Source organism: Mesoplodon mirus, assembly GCF_964341445.2.
Source record: "Mesoplodon mirus genome assembly, chromosome: 3".
NCBI classification, from domain to species: Eukaryota; Metazoa; Chordata; class Mammalia; order Artiodactyla; family Ziphiidae; genus Mesoplodon; species Mesoplodon mirus.
Window position 1 is genome coordinate 112,778,182 of NC_138978.1, and position 18,225 is coordinate 112,796,406.

An 18,225-nucleotide genomic window follows, 5' to 3' on the forward strand; every position below is an offset into this window, starting at 1 on the left:
TAATAATACAAGTATTTTAACTAAGGGTATGGCTATGTGGATGAGAGAAGCAGAGAGAGAAGAATGCACGGAGAAGCAAATTTGGAGCAAGAATCCCAGCCTCTTTCCAGTTCCTGAATCTAGGCTCTTCCCTAGGCCCATTGTTTGCCTGAAACCTGACAACAGCACGGTGAAATGGGTCAAATTCAAGAATCTTGGAGCTTGTAAACGGTGTACTGGGGTAAAAAAAAAGGTAAACAAATTTGAATATCAGAGCTAACAGCAAATTCTTACAACTTATCAAAGAAACCGAGTAAAGCACATATATCTAAATCAAATTAAGCAGATAAAACAGAATGAGACTTTGCATAAAGCAGAGTCAGAAGATTAGAGATTTTACAAGTGAGATCAAAGGAAGCAATAGTTAGAGGCTTGTGTCCATTTATTTTTAAACAATTCTTGAGTGCCTAATTAAATGCCAGACACTGAGCTAGGTGATGAAGATGAATAAACAATAGTCCCAGCAACCTGTGGCCCGTAACAACCCCCAGACCAAACACTGTCGCTTCAGAGAAGAGGTCTACAAGTAAACAGCAGCTTCTGTTTGAATTACATAATTGCAAAAATGAAAAAAGCATTTCTTAGGAGGTGACGCTCTTGGCAGACAAAAAAATAGATAACCACTATAGCTGGGCTGCTATCCAGACATATGCACTAGTACGGCTGACCGGTTATTTAAAAATTGAAACGCTTTCTTTCAGAGTAGTAAAAAGCACTTTCTCTAAGCTGCCTCTCTTCAGCCGGCACCTCCTACCAAACAGCGCCAAAACTCTTCGGGTTCCGCCTCAGCAATTCATCCAACTTAGCTTCTGATTGGCCGGTTTCCATGCCAGTCAGTTCCAAAACCTCCGCCTTCCAGGTGGCCATTGGCTACCTCCCGGAACACCAGAACGGTCCCGCCTTCCACCGTGGTGTCCGCCCTTCCGCCTCGTGTAGAACGCGCCTCTCCACGTAGGTCCTGACGTCGTTTGGAAGCAGCGACCCAGGTGCACGTACTGATGATGTCTGTGCTGGTGTTTATTTTGAATTATCATCCCTGACTGAACCTTCTTACAATGCGAGCTCTGTGAAAGCAGAAATGTATCTTGTTCAGTCTTCAGTTCGTTCACAGACTTGGTCCAGACATTAAAGTGAAAGTAAAGATTTGGGGGAGGAAGGAGGAAAAACGAACAAAGTGCACATTGTAAGTAATGTGAAAGCCCCTATTTAAAGTAATTACTACCTTAGAGACCCACTTCAAATATCGAGGCTTAGCAAAACTTCTCCCTGCCTTCTAGAAGCTACCTCATGCAACTGTCTTTCATCGTGTTTGTCCAGTTTCCCTACTTTGTCAGGAAAGCCAGGCAGAGACCAGGCCCATCCCTTGGAGTTTGAGAAGGTGGGGTTGTGAGGATAGTTGGAGTAGTTTTGATAGCATCTAAAATATTTTATTGAATTTAAAAGAAATTTTTAACATGTTTCTTTCTTCCCCTGATAGCCTCTAAATCCTTTCAGAGCAGAAACAGTAGTCATTTCTTATTCCCCAGAGTCTAGTGTCCTGTTCCTGGAACCTAGCAAATGCTCAATTAATGTTTATTGAAAAAATGACCGAATGAATGGCATGCTCATGGATTGAGACAATACTTCATTAGTTGTACAGCATATGTGTACAGCATAATTCACAGTTGATACTGTACTAAATTGTACTAGGATAAAAGTAAAACAACACTTATCAAAGAAACTGAGTAAAACACATATCTAAATCAACTTAAGCTGCTGAAACAGAATGATACTTTCCATTAAAGCAGAGTCACAAGGTTGCAGAGATTTTAGAAGTGGGATCAAAGGAAGCAATAGTTAGAGGCTTGTGTCCATTTTTTTTTTTTTTTTTTTTTTTTTTGTGGTACGCGGGCCTCTCACTGTTGTGGCCTCTCCCGTTGCGGAGCACAGGCTCTGGACGTGCAGGCTCAGCGGCCATGGCTCACGGGCCCAGCCGCTCTGCGGCATGTGGGATCTTCCCAGACCAGGGCACAAACCCGTGTCCCCTGCATCGGCAGGCAGACTCTAAACCACTGCGCCACCAGGGAAGCCCCTCCATTTATTTTTAAACAATTTTTGAGTGCCTAATTATATGCCAGAGACTGAGCTAGGTGACGAAATGAATAAATAGTCCCAGCAACCTGTGGCCCGTATCCACCTCCAGACTGAACACTGTCGCTTAAGAGAAGAGGTCTGCAAGAAAAGTGAAGACATATCCATCACCATTCTCTACATTCATCCAGTTAGTTATTCAACAAATATTTATTGTTCAATTGGCTAGGAATAGCAGGCACTGGGTTATACAAAGGTGAACAAAAGGAACATGTTGTTTGCTGGTAGAGGTTACATTTTTCTAACAGAGACCTGGTTCTGTCTCTCTCCCGTTATCCCCCAACCCACCTCCACCTCCATTGCTTTCCCACCACTCAGTCTGGAATAATAAAAGCCTTGGGTAGTTCCTTCTTTCTTTTTTTTTTTTTTCCCCAAGTGTCTACCCAGCTTGTCCCCTCAGACCTGCAGCCCTATTCCCTTTCTGTGGAGTCCAAATGGCTTGAGTTGTTCCTAGCAGCCATGACAATTTCCTGATTGTAGCTGCCGTTGTCTAAACAACTTCAAGTGTTGTTTAGCTTCCTCCTCTTATAGTCCTTCAGCTCCTGCTTCTTTACTCTCTTCTACCCATACTGGTGTTTCAGAAATGAGTGAACAACTTTCTTTCTGAGTGATTTTCTTTGCAATCTTAAGGGTCAGATCTTTCAGTTATTACTAATCTTTGTTATCCTTCCTTATTTCAAAAAATTATTAGCCTGACTTACTTGGCTCTACGTGCCATAAAACCGAATCCAATATGACATTAAATGTGACTAAATGGGGAACAACCTAACTTACTGATGTTTCTTCTTTGTGGTAAATTCTGTCCTTTCCAAAGACACAATTTTTGTTAATCTGTCTCTTGTGTTCATCCTCCCCCAGCTTCCTAGCCCATCCTTTCACTCCATCACTATCTGATATGGGACTTTTTTCTCCCTACTTTGTTAGGGAGTATGATCCTCTGGTTCTGGGAATCTGACAGTCAGACCCAAAGGCCTATGTGCCATTTCTCGAAGGAGGCTTACCTCCTTCGGAGCCCTTAGGCAGATGTTAACCAAAATCCCAGAAGCAATTCCTTTTGTTTAAATCTGCTATTTATGCAACCTGTTGCTTTTTGAGGACATGACAATGGCAGCTTTGGGTTGGGGTTTTAGGGGATCAAGACAACAATCCTTTCTTCCTCTTATAAGTTGATATCAAATTGGGAAATAGACGTAGGAACCAAACAGAGAAATAATAATACTACTTTTACTACTGATCAAACTAAGTGGGGAACATGGATTTACATCTGTGATGACGCAAAGGCCTTACTAACATTTTACCCCAGAATTAGGCAGACTTACCCATCTAGCTTAGAAACAGCAGGGCTTTGCTAAAGAGGCAGGCAGACTCTTTACCACACAGAGAGAGCAAACTAGAATGTACCTGCACTGAGGCCAGCATCTTCTCAAAAATACTCACCTATTATTGGATACAGCCCTACACAGAGGAGGACCTAGGCCCTACCAGGGGACAGAAGTGATCTTAGCACCTTTGTTTCCCTCTAGTTTAATGGCTGGAGGTCATAGACTTCCAGCTGTTCTCTCTCTGCTAGCCTTTAGCTGGGAAGAGGTTGTATTACAATATACATTTTGTGGAGGATTTGAATTTTTTAAATTTTGGATGATACATGCCTTTTTTATTAGTCTCCTCATTCTGACTGTGTGTTGTATGTACCCCAGTTTATGAAAAAGTTCTTTCTCCAAAAATAAAATTATTAGATTTTTATATTGCCCTGGGGATAGGAAGTATATTTTTGTTGGTATCCATCATTTTTGCTACCACAAATGGCAAAACTTCAGCTTAAATTACTACAATTGAGTTTGGGTTTTTAACAAGTTTTATGTTGCTATTTGATTTTTTTTAATATGCTCTATGAAAAAAAGGTGATAAATACTGCTTAGAAAACCTAAAAATACCCATAGGACAGAAGCCTCAGTTGAACTTCTAAAGTGCTTCAGCACTCTGGGAAGCAGGTATTATGTATATTGGATGATATTTGAGTGCTGTCAGAGCTCTTATAAAATTTCTATAAATTTTAAACCACTTTTTTTGCAGAGTGAACAAAAAGAACTCAAGAAGGTAGTTTACATCCATGTTAGACTGGATACAAATACCATTTACCACATTTATGTAAATGCACCAGAAGCATTTTGTGTGTGTTTTTTTTTTAAGTTGGTCTTTGTAACTGTTGAAATTTGTCTCAAATGGAATTTTCTGGAGGTTTCGTTTTAGGGGAGGAGATGCTGGTGGGGACACAATTTTTTCTTGAAAATACATGGATCAAATTACAAATGAAAGAGGGCATATTTCTACTTCCCATAGAAATAAAAAGGATTATAAGGGAATACTATGAACAATTGTATGCCAACAAATTAGATAAACTAGATGAAAAGGATACATTCCAAGAAAGCCACCTAAACTGATTCAAGAAGAAATAGAAAACCTGAATAGACCTATAACCAGAGATTAAATGAGTAGTAGCAGTCATAGTAGCAGTAGTAAAACTTCCCACAAGGAAGAATTCAGGTCCAGAAGGCTTAACTTGTGAATTATAGCAAATGTTTAAAGAACACTAATCCTTTGCAAACTCTTCCCCCTACCAAAAAAAAAAAAAAAAAAAAAGAAAAACAAAACTAGAAGAGAGAACACCTCCCGAGTCATTTTATGAGGCCACTATTACTCTGACACCAAAACCAAAGACTTCACCAGAAATGAAAATGACAGACCAATATGCCTTATACAAAGATAAGTAGCAAAGTAGTAGTAAACTATTCCCAGCAGCATATAAAAAGGATTATACATAATGACCAAGTGAGATTTATCCCAGGAACACAGGTTGGTTCAACATATGCAAATCAATAAATGTAATGTACCATACTAATATAATAAAGGACAGAACCCACATGATCATCTCAAAAAATGCAGAAAAGCATTTGAGAAAATCTAACACTTTTTCCTCTTAGAAACAATCAACAAACTAGGAATAGAAGAGGTTTTCCTCAACCTGATGAATTACATCTATGAGAAACCCACAGCTAGCATTATACTTAAAATGAAGGACTGGGGGCTTCCCTGGTGGTTCAGTGGTTAAGAATCCAACTGCCAGTGCAGGGGACACGGGTTTGAGCCCTGGTCCGGGAAGATCCCACATGCTGCAGAGCAACTAAGCTCGTGTGCCACAACTAGTGAGCCTGTGCTCTAGAGCCCACGAGCCACAACTACCGAGCCCGTGTGCCACAACTACTGAAGCCTGCACGCCTAGAGCCCATGCTTCGCAATAAGAGAAGCCACCACAATGAGAAGCCTGCGCGTGGCACCGAAGAGTAGTCCCTGCTCACTGCAACTAGAGAAAGCCTGCGTCAGCAACGAAGACCCAATGCAGCCAAAAATAAATAAATAAATAAATTTATATTAAAAAAAAAAGTGGGAGATGGAAAGCCTTTTTCTCTAAGATTGGGAACAAGACAAAAATGTCCACTCTCCCCAATTCTCCTCAACATTGTATTCGAAGTTCTAGCTAGGGCAGTTAGGCAAGAAAAAGAAATAAAGCCAACAAAATTGGAAAGGAAAACTCTAAATCCGTTTGCAAATGGCTTGATCTTGTATATAGAAAATTCTAAGGAACCCACACAAAAATTTATAATTAATTAGTGAATTTATCAAAGTTGTAGGATACAAAATCAATATGCAAAATCAATTGTATTTCTGTGCACTAGAAATGAAGAATCCAAAAATAAGAATTCAATTCCATTTATAACAGCATCAAAATAAATGAAATATTTAGGTAAATCTAACGAAAGATTTATGCACTGAAAACTGCAAAACATAGTTGAAAGAAAACATCCCATGTGCCTGGATCTGAAGATTTAATAGGGTTAAGATGACAATGATCCTCAAACTGAACTACATATTCATTGCAATCCCTATCAAATCCCAGCTGGCATTTTTTTTTTGGTAGAAATTGCAAGCTTATCCTAGAATTTATATAGAAATGCAAAGGACCCTGAATAATAAAAACAATCTTGAAAAAGAATAGCAAAGTTAAAGGACTCACACTTCCCAATTTTAAAAATTACCGCAAGCAACAGTAATCAAGACAGTATGATACTAGAATAAGTATGATACTAGACATATAAATCAATGGAACATAATTGAGAGCCCAGAATAAATTTATACAACTATGGTCAACTGATTTTTTAAAATTTTTTTAACATCTTTATTGGAGTATAATTGCTTTACAATGGTGTATTTGTTTCTGCTTTATAACAAAGTGAATCAGCTATACATATACATATATCACCATATCTCTTCACTCTTGCGTCTCCCTCCCACCCTCCCTATCCCACTCCTCTAGGTGGTCACAAAGCACCGAGCTGATCTCCCTGTGCTGTGTGGCTGCTTCCCACTAGCTATCAATTTTACATTTGATAGTGTATATATGTCCATGCCACTCTCTCACTTTGTCCCAGCTTACCATTCCCCCTCCCCATGTCCTCAAGTCCATTCTCTAGTAGGTCTGTGTCTTTATTCCTATCCTGCCCCTAGGTTCTTCATAACCATTTTTTTTTAGATTCCGTACATGTGAGTTAGCATATGGTATTTGTTTTTCTCTTTCTAACTTACTTCACTCTGTATGACAGACTCTGGGTCCATCCACCTCACTACAAATAACTCAATTTCGTTTCTTTTTATGGCTGAGTAATATTACCTTGTATATATGTGCCACATCTTCTTTATCCATTCATCTGTTGATGGACACTTAGGTTGCTTCTGTGTCCTGGCTATTGTAAATAGAGCTGCAGTGAACATTGTGGTACATGACTCTTTTTGAATTATGGTTTTCTCAGGGTATATGCCCAGTAGTGGGATTGCTGGGTTGTATGGTAGTTCTATTTGTAGTTTTTAAAGGCACCTCCATACTGTTCTCCATAGTGGCTATATCAATTTACATTCCCACCAACAGTACAAGAGGGTTCCCTTTTCTCCACACCCTCTCCAGCATTTATCGTTTGTAGATTTTTTGATGATAGCCATTCTGACTGGTGTGAAGAGATACCTCATTGTAGTTTTGATTTGCAGTTCTCTAATGATTAGTGATGTTGAGCATCCTTTCATGTGTTTGTTGGAAATCTGTATATCTTCTTTGGAGAAATGTCTATTTAGGTCTTCTGCCCATTTTTGGATTTCTTTTTTTTTTTTTTTTTTTGCGGTACACGGGCCTCTCACTGTTGTGGCCTCTCCCGTTGGGAAGCACAGGCTCCAGACGCACAGGCTCAGTGGCCATGGCTCACAGGCCTAGCCGCTCCGCAGCATGTGGGATCTTTCTGGACCGGGACACGAACCCGTGTCCCCTGCATCGGCAGGCGAACTCTCAACAACTGCGCCACCAGGGGAGCCCTGGTTTGTTTGTTTTTTTGATATTGAGCTGCATGAGGTGTTTGTAAATTTGATAGATTAATCCTTTGTCAGTTGCTTCATTTGCAAATATTTTCTCCCATTCTGAGGGTTGTCTTTTCGTCTTGTTTATGGTTTCCTTTGCTGTGAAAAAGCTTTTAAGTTTCATTAGGTCCCATTTGTTTATTTTTGTTTTTATTTCCATTTGTCTAGGAGTTGGGTCAAAAAAGACCTTGCTGTGATTTATGTCATAGAGTGTTCTGCCTATGTTTTCCTCTAAGAGTTTTATAGTGTCTGGGCTTACATTTAGGTCTTTAATCCATTTTGAGTTTATTTTTATGTTAGGTGTTAGGGAGTGTTCTAATTTCATTCTTTTACATGTAGCTGTCCAGTTTTCCCAGCACCACTTATTGAAGAGGCTGTCCTTTCTCCACTGTACATTCCTGCCTCCTTTATCAAAGATAAGGTGACCATATGTGCGTGGGTTTATCTCTGGGCTTTCTATCCTGTTCCATTGATCTATATTTCTGTTTTTGTGCCAGTACCATACTGTCTTGATTACTGTAGCTTTGTAGTATAGTCTGAAGTCATGGAGTCTGATTCCTCCAGCTCCGTTTTTCTTTCTCAAGATTGCTTTGGCTATTTGGGGTCTTTCATGTTTCCATACAAATTGTGAAATTTTTTGTTCTAGTTCTGTGAAAAATGCCAGTGGTAGTTTGATAGGGATTGCATTGAATCTGTAGACTGCTTTGGGTAATATAGTCATTTTCACAATGTTGATTCTTCCAATCCAAGAACATGGTATATGTCTCCATCTATTTGTATCATCTTAAATTTCTTTCATCAGTGTCTTATAGTTTTCTGCACACATGTCTTTTGTCTCTTTAGGTAGGTTTATTCCTAGGTATTTTATTCTTTTTGTTGCATTGGTAAATGGGAGTGTTTCCTTAATTTCTCTTTCAGATTCTTCATCATTAGTGTATAGGAATGCAAGAGACTTCCGTGCATTAATTTTGTATCCTGCTACTTTACCAAATCCATTGATTAGCTCTAGTAGTTTTATGGTAGCATCTTTAGGATTCTCTATGTATAGTATCATGTCATCTGCAATCAACTGATTTTTAACAAGGGTGCCAAGATAATTCAATGAGGAGAAGAATAATCTCCTCAACAAATGATGTTGATATAACTGAATATTCACATGCAAAGGAATGAAGATGGACCACCTACCTCACACCATATATAAAAATTACCTCAAAATTGATCATCAACCTAAATGTATGACTTAAACTATGTATCTCTTTGGATAAAATATAAGAATGAAACTATGACCTTAGATTTAGCAATAGTTTCTTAAATATGACCTCAAAAGCACAGCTGGGGAAAACAAAATAAGATAAATTGGACTTCATCAAAAGTAGAAACTGTTTTGCTTCAAAGGACTTAATCAAGAAATTGAAAAGACAAACCCCTACATGTGAGAAAATATTTGGTAATCATATATCAGATAAGGGAATTGTGTGTGTGTGTGTAATGTAAAATCATGCAGCCACTTTTGAAAACAGTTTGGCAGTTCCTCAAAAAGTTAAACATAGAGTTACCATATGACCAGCAATTCCACTCCCAGGTATCCACCAAAAAGAACTGAAAACATATGTCCACTCAAAAGTGTGTACATGGGGGCTTCCCTGGTGGTGCAGTAGTTGAGAATCTGCCTGCCAATGCAGGGGACACGGGTTCGAGCCCTGGGCTGGGAAGATCCCAAACGCCGTGGAGCAGCTAGGCCCGTGAGCCACAGCTACTGAGCCTGCGCGCCTGGATCCTGTGCTCCGCAACAGGAGAGGCCGTGATAGTGAGAGGCCCATGCATCGCAATGAAGAGTGGCCCCCACTTGCTGCAATTAGAGAAAGCCCTCGCACAGAAACCAAGACCCAACACAGCCAAAAATAAATAATAAATTAATTTTTAAAAAAAGTGTGTACATGAAATCTTCATGGCAGCATTTTTCATAATAGTCAAAAAATGCAAACAATCTGAAAATGTATCAACTGGATAAACAAAATGTGGCATTTCCATACAATATGATATATTTTCAGCAATAAAAATGAATGGAATTCTATGACATGGTACCTTGAAAATTTTATGCTAAGTGAAAAAAGCCAGACATGAAAGACTATATATTTTATGATTCTATTTATATGAAATGTTCAGGATAAGCACATCTATAAAGACAGAAAGTAGATTAGTGGTTGCCAGGGGCTGGGAGGAGGGAGAGCAGATGATAGGAATGGAAATGGTGAGTGATAATGGCTATGGAGTTTCTTTGGGGGGGTGATAAAAATGTTCTGAAATTAGATAGCAGTGATGGTTGCACAATTCCGGGGATATACTAAAAACAAAACAAAACAAAAAAACCCTGTGAAATAAAAACTAAATAAATGGAGAGATATCTCACGTTCATGGATGGGAAGACTCAGTATTGTCAAGATGCCATTTCTTCCCAACTTGATCTACAAACTCAATACAATCCCAATCAAAATATCGGCAAGTTATTTTGTAGATATCCACAAACTGATTCTAAAGTTTATATGCAGAGGCAAAACACCCAGAATAGCCAACACAATATTGGAGGGGAAGAACAAAGTCACAGGATGACATTACCTCAGTAATCAAGACAGTGTAACATTGGTGAAAGAATAGATGAATACATCAATGGAACAGGATAGAGAGCCCAGAAATAGACCAACAAAATATAGTCAACTGATTTTTTACAAAGGAGCAAAGACAAATCATGGAGGAAGGATAGTGTTTTCAACAAAAGGTGCTAGAATAACTGGACATCCACGTGGAAAATAATGAATCTAGATATAGGCCTTATACCTTTCATAAAAATTAAATAAAAATGGATCACAGGCCTAAATACAAACGCAAAATTAGAAAACTAGAAGATAACATAAGAGAAAATCTAGACGACCTTAACTTTGGCGATGATTTTTTAGGTACACATAGATATGAGCCATGAAAGAAAGAATTGATAGATTGAACTGCATTTTATTTTAATTAAAAACTTCTGCTGGGTGAAAGGCACTGTCAAGAGAATAAGAAGACAAACTACAAACTGGGAGAAAGTATTTGCAAAGTACATATCTGATAAAGGATTGTTATCCAAAATATTCAAAGAACACTTAGAATTTAACAATCTTAAAAAAAACTATTAAAAATAAGAAGAAGGTCTGGCCAGACACAAAAGAAGATATACAGATGGCAAATAAGCATATAAAAAAGATACTCAACATCATATGTCATTAGGCAATTGCAAAATATAACAAAAATGAGATACAACTAGGCAATTGCAAAATATAACAAAAATGAGATACGACTACACCTACTAGAATGGCCATCTGCAAGCTGGAGATCCAGGAAAGCCAGTGGTATAGTCCAGCCCAAGTCTCTAAGGTCTGAGAACTGGAGTACTGATGGAGTATATTTCAGCTCAAGCAGTTAGGCAGAGGGAGAGGATTCAGCCTTCTTCTGTCTTTTTGTTCTATTCAAGCTTTCTATTAAGGCCACAAGGTGCCCAGACATCTGTTTAAACATTTTATCTGGGTGTGTCTGTGAGGGTCTTTCTGAAAGAGATTAGCATTTGAATTGGCAAACTGAGTAAAGTAGATTGGTCTCCTCAATGTGGGTGGGCATCACATTGATTTACTACACTTTGTTTATCCATTCATCCATTGATGGACACTTGGGTTGCTTCCACTTTTTGACTATTGTGAATAATGCTGCTATGAACATGGGTGCAAAATATCTCTTTGAGAACCTGCTTTCAGTTCTTTTGGGTACTATATACCTAAAGGTGGGATTGCTGGATATGGTAATTTTATTTTTAATTTTTTGAGGAAACACCTTACTGTTTTCCATCATGGCTGCGCCATTTTACATTCCTACTAACAGTACACAAGTGTTCTGATTTCTCCGCATCTTTGCCAACATGTTATTTTCTGTTTTTTTTTTTTTTTTTTTTTTTTGCGGTATGTGGGCCTCTCACTGTTGTGGCCTCTCCCATTGCGGAGCACAGGCTCCGGACGCGCAGGCTCAGCGGCCATGGCTCACGGGCCCAGCCGCCCCGCGGCATGTGGGATCCTCCCGGACCGGGGCACGAACCCGTGTCCCCTGCATCAGCAGGCGGACTCTAAACCACTGCACCACCAGGGAAGCCCAATTTTTATTATTATTATTATTTTTTGGTACACAGGCCTCTCACTGTTGTGGCCTCTCCCGTTGCGGAGCACAGGCTCCGGACACGCAGGCTCAGGGGCCATGGCTCACGGGCCTAGCCGCTCCGCGGCATGTGGGATCTTCTCGGACCAGGGCACGAACCCGTGTTCCCTGCATCGGCAGGCGGACTCTCAACCACTGCGCCACCAGGGAAGCCCTTGGGTTGTTTTTGATAGTAGCCATCCTAATGGTGTGATTTTATGGGCTTTTTATTTAAAATCTCTGTCATTTTAGGGTTTTAAAAAATATACTTGATATCAAATATTGAAGTCTTGTTTTAAAACAAATTTATTACTAAAGCAAGCAAACAAAAAACTAAAACAAGTTCATTATTATTAAAACTTAAAGAAAAAATCATGATTCAGATAAGTCACTCCTTCCTGGAGGAATGATAAGTGAAAGGGATGAGAAAGAATAAGGAGCATTCCCCTAAAAGGAGTCTAAATGGAAGTTTCTCTATTATGGAAAGATGGGCACTGTGGCAAAAGAACTTCCTCCTAATATTATCTAGCTTTTTTTTCTCTTAACCATTTGGGCTTTGCCATTAAGCCAAACCAGAGGTTGGCTTTCTTCCTTGGGGAGGAGATAGCAGTCTATTAGGGCAAGTTCTCCCCCACCTTCATGTGGCCCCACTCTGAAAACCACAGGAGGATAAATTTTATGCTAAGAAAACTCTGAAATGGGTCAAGCTAGTCCGTATTAACTTAATTCCAAAGACTTACTGTAAGCAAGGCCAAAAAATATAATCCCTACTATTTCCTATTCCATTTGCTAGGTTAAACTATTGACCTGTTATGTTGTCTAATCTCGTACACTAAAAAATATGTAATGAAATAAAATGTCAGGAGAAAGACACTAAAATTGTACATAAGCAAGGCCAAAAAATATAATCCCTACTATTTCCTATTCCATTTGCTAGGTTAAACTATTGACCTGTTATGTTGTCTAATCTCGTACACTAAAAATTATGTAATGAAATAAAATGTCAGGAGAAAGACACTAAAATTGTACATTATCAGAAGATACTTCAAATTTGGATATCAACCTTTTTCATTATCAAATTTCCAGGAAAGAAATAAAGTTGGCAGATTAAATCTCCATCCCTTTGTAAATTAAACCCCATAGAAAATCCAGACTCCTTTACTTAAAGTTCACAGAAATTAAAATGCAAAAATCATTATTCTCCAATTACTTATTCTACTCAGTCTCAGCTAGCAGTGTTCTTAGACAGGTGCCTGGGTAGAATCAGAGTTCTTTCATCAGGTATAGCTTGAGCTGTTTTCACTGGAAATTTTATTTAGTATCCTGAATTTCAGGATTCAGTCAAAATTTCTCATGTCTCTTACTTTCATACAATCCAAAATGTAATAGGATACTTAATATTAAATTACTGAATTATTAAAAACATTAAATTAATATTAATTTAATCAAGCCAAAACATTAAAATAAAAAGATCAACTCCAAGGCCATAGAGCTACCCAAACAAATGGTGTTATCAGAACACAGTGTAGTACTTGGTGAGATATGTCAGAACCACATAGCTGTTTCTAAACATCATAGCAGAAACTCAGTGTCAAGAATAGAGAAAGAAGAGAAAATCTTTACAGGGTTAGCTTCTCTGGTTTACTAATTGCTTTATGACAGTTATCTGCTTTATGCCAGTAATCTATGATTTGTAAACATAGTCTCATTGAGAGAAATGTTTCCCATGAAGAGGTTAATTATGGTATTGTGTTTAAAATGTGGCAGGTAGAGGTGGAACTCACCTACATAAATTGTTTCCTCTTTCAGGGAAGGACACTTGAGATCTTCCTGCCTTGTTACAAAATTTAGAAATTTACAGGTTGGCAGTCTCATTTTCAGCTTACTAACTATGGTATTGTTGACGAAAAAAATTGATCAGCAGTCAATCTAAGAAAGAAATAGAGAATTTTACTTGAGCCGACCTGAGGATTATAAGCTGGGAGACAGTCTTTCAGAAAGCTCTGAGGTCAAAGCACAGTTACACAAGTTTTTGAGACAGTGGGGTACACATCAAATGATGTATTATTGACAGTTTACACAATCTGATCTACAGGTGCAAAGCAAGTTGTGGGTCATGGGTCATCGCAGCCCCTTACAAGATTAAGAAGGAAGGTTATCTCCTAAGGAATTGTGACCCTTTATAGTTTAAGAAGGAATGTAACTTCCTAAGGAGGTCTGGTTAATGCAGATGCACAGCACACACTAAGGGGGAGGGTGGAGGCCCAAACAGGCAGAGAAAAATTTTATGTTTAAATTTTTCTTGTCTTGCCATAAAATATGAATTTTATTTCATCAGTCTAATGAGCTTATTGGTTTTGATTTTACATGAGCATAATCAAAATTTATTAATTTTCATTTCCCCTTTGAGCCCCCTTTTCTTGTGGCACCCAAAGGCTGATTTGAATATAATCTCTGTTTAGTGACATAATTTCCTATACTCTCTTGTGCGTGTTCATTTTCAGCCCTTGCACAATGAGTCCTGCCACTGTGTAAATGCTATGGAACTGACTAGGTCTACGAAAACTGCCTCTTGGTCAAGATTTACCCTTTGTTTTAATTGGAGAATTCTCTTTAGCAAATTTCAGAATTTTAGAAACTGCTTCTAATATTCTGAGGGATATTGGTCATTTATTCTACGTGGAATTTGCGGAACTTCTGGAATCTGAGAAGTCAATGTCTTCTACCAGTTTTAGAAAATTCTTGGTCTTTATCTACTGGAACATTTCTTCTAGCCCTTACTCTTTCTCTTCTTTTTCAAGGACTGTAATTACACATATATTATACTTTTTTACTGTATTCCACGAGTCTTTGATGCTGCACTCTTTTTTTTTTTCTGTCCCTCATTTTGGAATCACCTATTGACCTATCTTCCACTTCACTGATTCTGACTTCTGCTGCATTCAGACAGCTGTTACACACACCCAATGGGTTCTTATTTCCATTTATTGTATTTTTCATATTTAGAACATCCATCTGATTTTTATAGATGTCAACTCTATATTGAAGTAAATTATCCATCTTTTCATCTTTGCCCATCTTTTCCTCTATTTCCTTAAACCTACTAGTCATAGTTAATTTAAAGTCCTGTTAGCTCTAATATCTGGGTATGTTTCTGTTAACTTTTAGTGTTTAGTCATTTGAATTTCATTTTTACCATGCCTTATAATTTTATATTGGATCCTATACATTGTGGATGAAAAAATTGTAGAGGCTCTGGATAATGTTATCTAACTTCCAAAGAGTTAAGTTTTGTTCTGGTAGGCAGAAGGAATACAAGTGGATCAGTTTGATCCTATAAAGACTGGGTCTTAAGCTTTGTTAGATCTATTCTGTTTCATTACTGTACTACACTTACTCTAACGGTATGGCCTTTTTAGGGGTCTCAACTGAAAGCTCTGGCTGTCTTTCTACCTTGGAGAGGCTTGAAGTCCAAATTGTGTTGGATGCTGAAATCTCTACTTAGCTCATTACCCTCCAAACTGCTGTTTCCTGGTACGCTTTTTGGCATCTTGTTTTGCATATGCTGGGTTTAGAAACTGGCCACTATCTTGAGGGGAATTTGTACTGAGAGAGATTATTGAGCTACTACTTCTCTGCCATTCTCCCCTGCCTGGGAGTCCTTCTTCAAGTCTCAGCCACTTTGGCAGCTCTGAACTTTGACATTTGAGTCTTCAGCCCAGTAATACTGCATCTTTTACTTGGCCTTTATTCTCTAGCACCTGATTTGGAAAATTCCCTCAGGAGAAAAATCCCAGGGTGAATATGGAGTTCATTTCATGTGCTTCTCTTCTCAAGGATCATAGATTCAAGTCCTGTCTGCTTAGGTTACTAGTCAGTGCCTTCAAACTGTTGTTTTTATATTATTCTATATTTATATATGTAATACTTACATATTTATAAATATTTATATATTCTATTCTATCCCAACCCCCCCACCCAAGGAGGGGAAGAGTCAGTCTGATACATGCTCCTCCATCTTAACTGGAACTGCAAGTTTCAGCACTTCTTAGCTTTTGAGTTTAAAGTAACTTCACTGAACTGTTTATCTGCCTCAACTAATGAAGACAGCATATTCATTTTAAATTTGGGAACCCCATTTGTTTCAATTTGTGTATTAGATATAATCTACCACTAGCCTATGGGCAAAGTCAAAGTCTGAGTCTGCTAGGAGAGAACTTCAGCTAATAGGATTAGAAGCCTGATTTCAGAGAATTAGGTGGCAAAGAATGTATGTAAAGCCAGGAAGTATAGACATCAAATGCATACAGTGTATATAAGCAAACTGGTTATGAACGGAAGTGAGAGATATGATGGTGGTTAGAGGGGGAAGGCTTTGTTTTAGGGATGAGGAAACTTGAGCATGTTTATAGCCTGGGCATGGAGCTAATGGAGAAAGGGAGGCCAAAGATATTAAGACAACAAAAGATAATTAAGAATTCCCTAGTAGAGATGAGAGTGATAGAGTAAGTTGCTTCAGTAAGATAGATTGGGGGAAAAAGAAAGGTAAAGATATAGATTAAGTTAGGAGGTTTGAAAGAAAGAATGAGATACCTGATAGTGTCATTTTCTGGAAGCAGTTGGAATCATGATGGGAGAGACTACTTAAAGAAATAGTAAAGAAGCAGAATGAAAGACTGGATGAGTTTCACAAGTGAGATACATCTCTGATGACTCCCAGTTTTGAGGCTTAGGCAACTCAGTGGGTGGTAGTGTTGGGGTTAATAAAACAGAACTGAAGAGCAGATTTGGGAGGAAAAAATGAGTTAAGAAGAGTTCAGCTTTATTCACACTGAGTTAATCAATAATAGTGGCTGGGCTTCCCTGGTGGCCCAGTGGTTGAGAGTCCGCCTGCCGATGCAGGGGACGCGGGTTCGTGCCCCGGTCCGGGAAGACCCCACATGCCACGGAGTGGCTGGGCCCGTGAGCCATGGCCACTGAGCCTGTGCGTCCGGAACCTGTGCTCCTCAACGGGAGAGGCCACAGCAGTGAGAGGCCCGCATACCACAAAAAATAAAATAATAATAATAATAATAATAATAATAGTGACTATTGCCTATGAACCTTGGGATCCATAATACCCACTACAAAGATAAACTTTCTCCCTTGCAGGTCTTGCAGGTCACAATGGGGTTACCTCCCTATAAACCCATTGTAAGCTGAAAATATCTTAAGTCAAAATGCATTTTATATACCTAACCTACCAAACATCACAGCTTAGCCTAGCCTACCTTAAATGTGCTCAAAATACTTACATTAGCCTACAGTTAGGCAAAATCATCTAACACAAAGCCTATTTTATAATAAAAAAGTGTTGAATATCTCATGTAATTTATTGAATACTATACAGAAAGTGAAAAACAGACTGGTTGTATGGGTACAGAATGGTTATTAATGTATCTGACTGGGAGCCCAGCATCACCAGGGAGTATTACCCCATATCTCTAGCCCAGGAAAAGATCAACATTCAAAGCTCTAAATCTGGTTTCTACTGAATGCATATCGCTTTCACACCATGGTAAAGTCGAAAAATTAAGTGGAACCAGTAAGCGGGGGCCTTGTGTATAGAGTAGTGCATCAGGAGCATTCTGCTTTGCTGGAGACTCAGCTTCCATTCTTAGAGGACACTTGAATATAAGAAAAGGATTTTCAGAACAAACATTTAGTGGATGATTTATTTGACCTAGGAACTTTTTTTAACCATGGAAACTCCCTCTGACTTGATGGTGGATACCAAGCTATATATACTTTACTATGAGTTCTTCATGAAAAATGACAATCAGAAAGTCTCAACAGAAAGGAAAATTGAGGTTGTTTAGGAGAAAGGTTTTTACAATAACTAAAAGAAAAATTGAAAGGAAAAGATTTTAAATGAGGGGATAAGAAGGGAAGAGAGGGAAAGGAGGCTAGACAACAACCTGGAGAAGTAATGATTCTGAGGAGAATAACATAAAATATAAGAGGATGACTGATTTGGAGGGTGGAGGACAAAAACCAGGAAAATATGGAGAGAGGAAATGAGAAAAGGAGAAACTTTTTGAGGTTGGAAATTGAGGACGGTGACAATGAAGCAGACAGGAAGAAAAAAGAAAGCAGGTCTGGGAATGAAAAGCTCTCCAGGTTGAGGTGGTGGGTGGAGAGAAAAGTGGGAGATGACAGAGGGTTAAGAGGCAGCGGCGGGCGTTTGTGCGAGAGGGACCGAAGCAATCTGGGCGGAGCAGGTGGCCGAGGCAGCCGCGGAGGAGGCCTGGTCTTTCCAGGTCTCCACCACGACAGTGGCAACTGGAGTGGATGGTCATCCACGCCCAGAGGATGCGCCCTGGCAGTGCGGAAAGACCTTAGGAA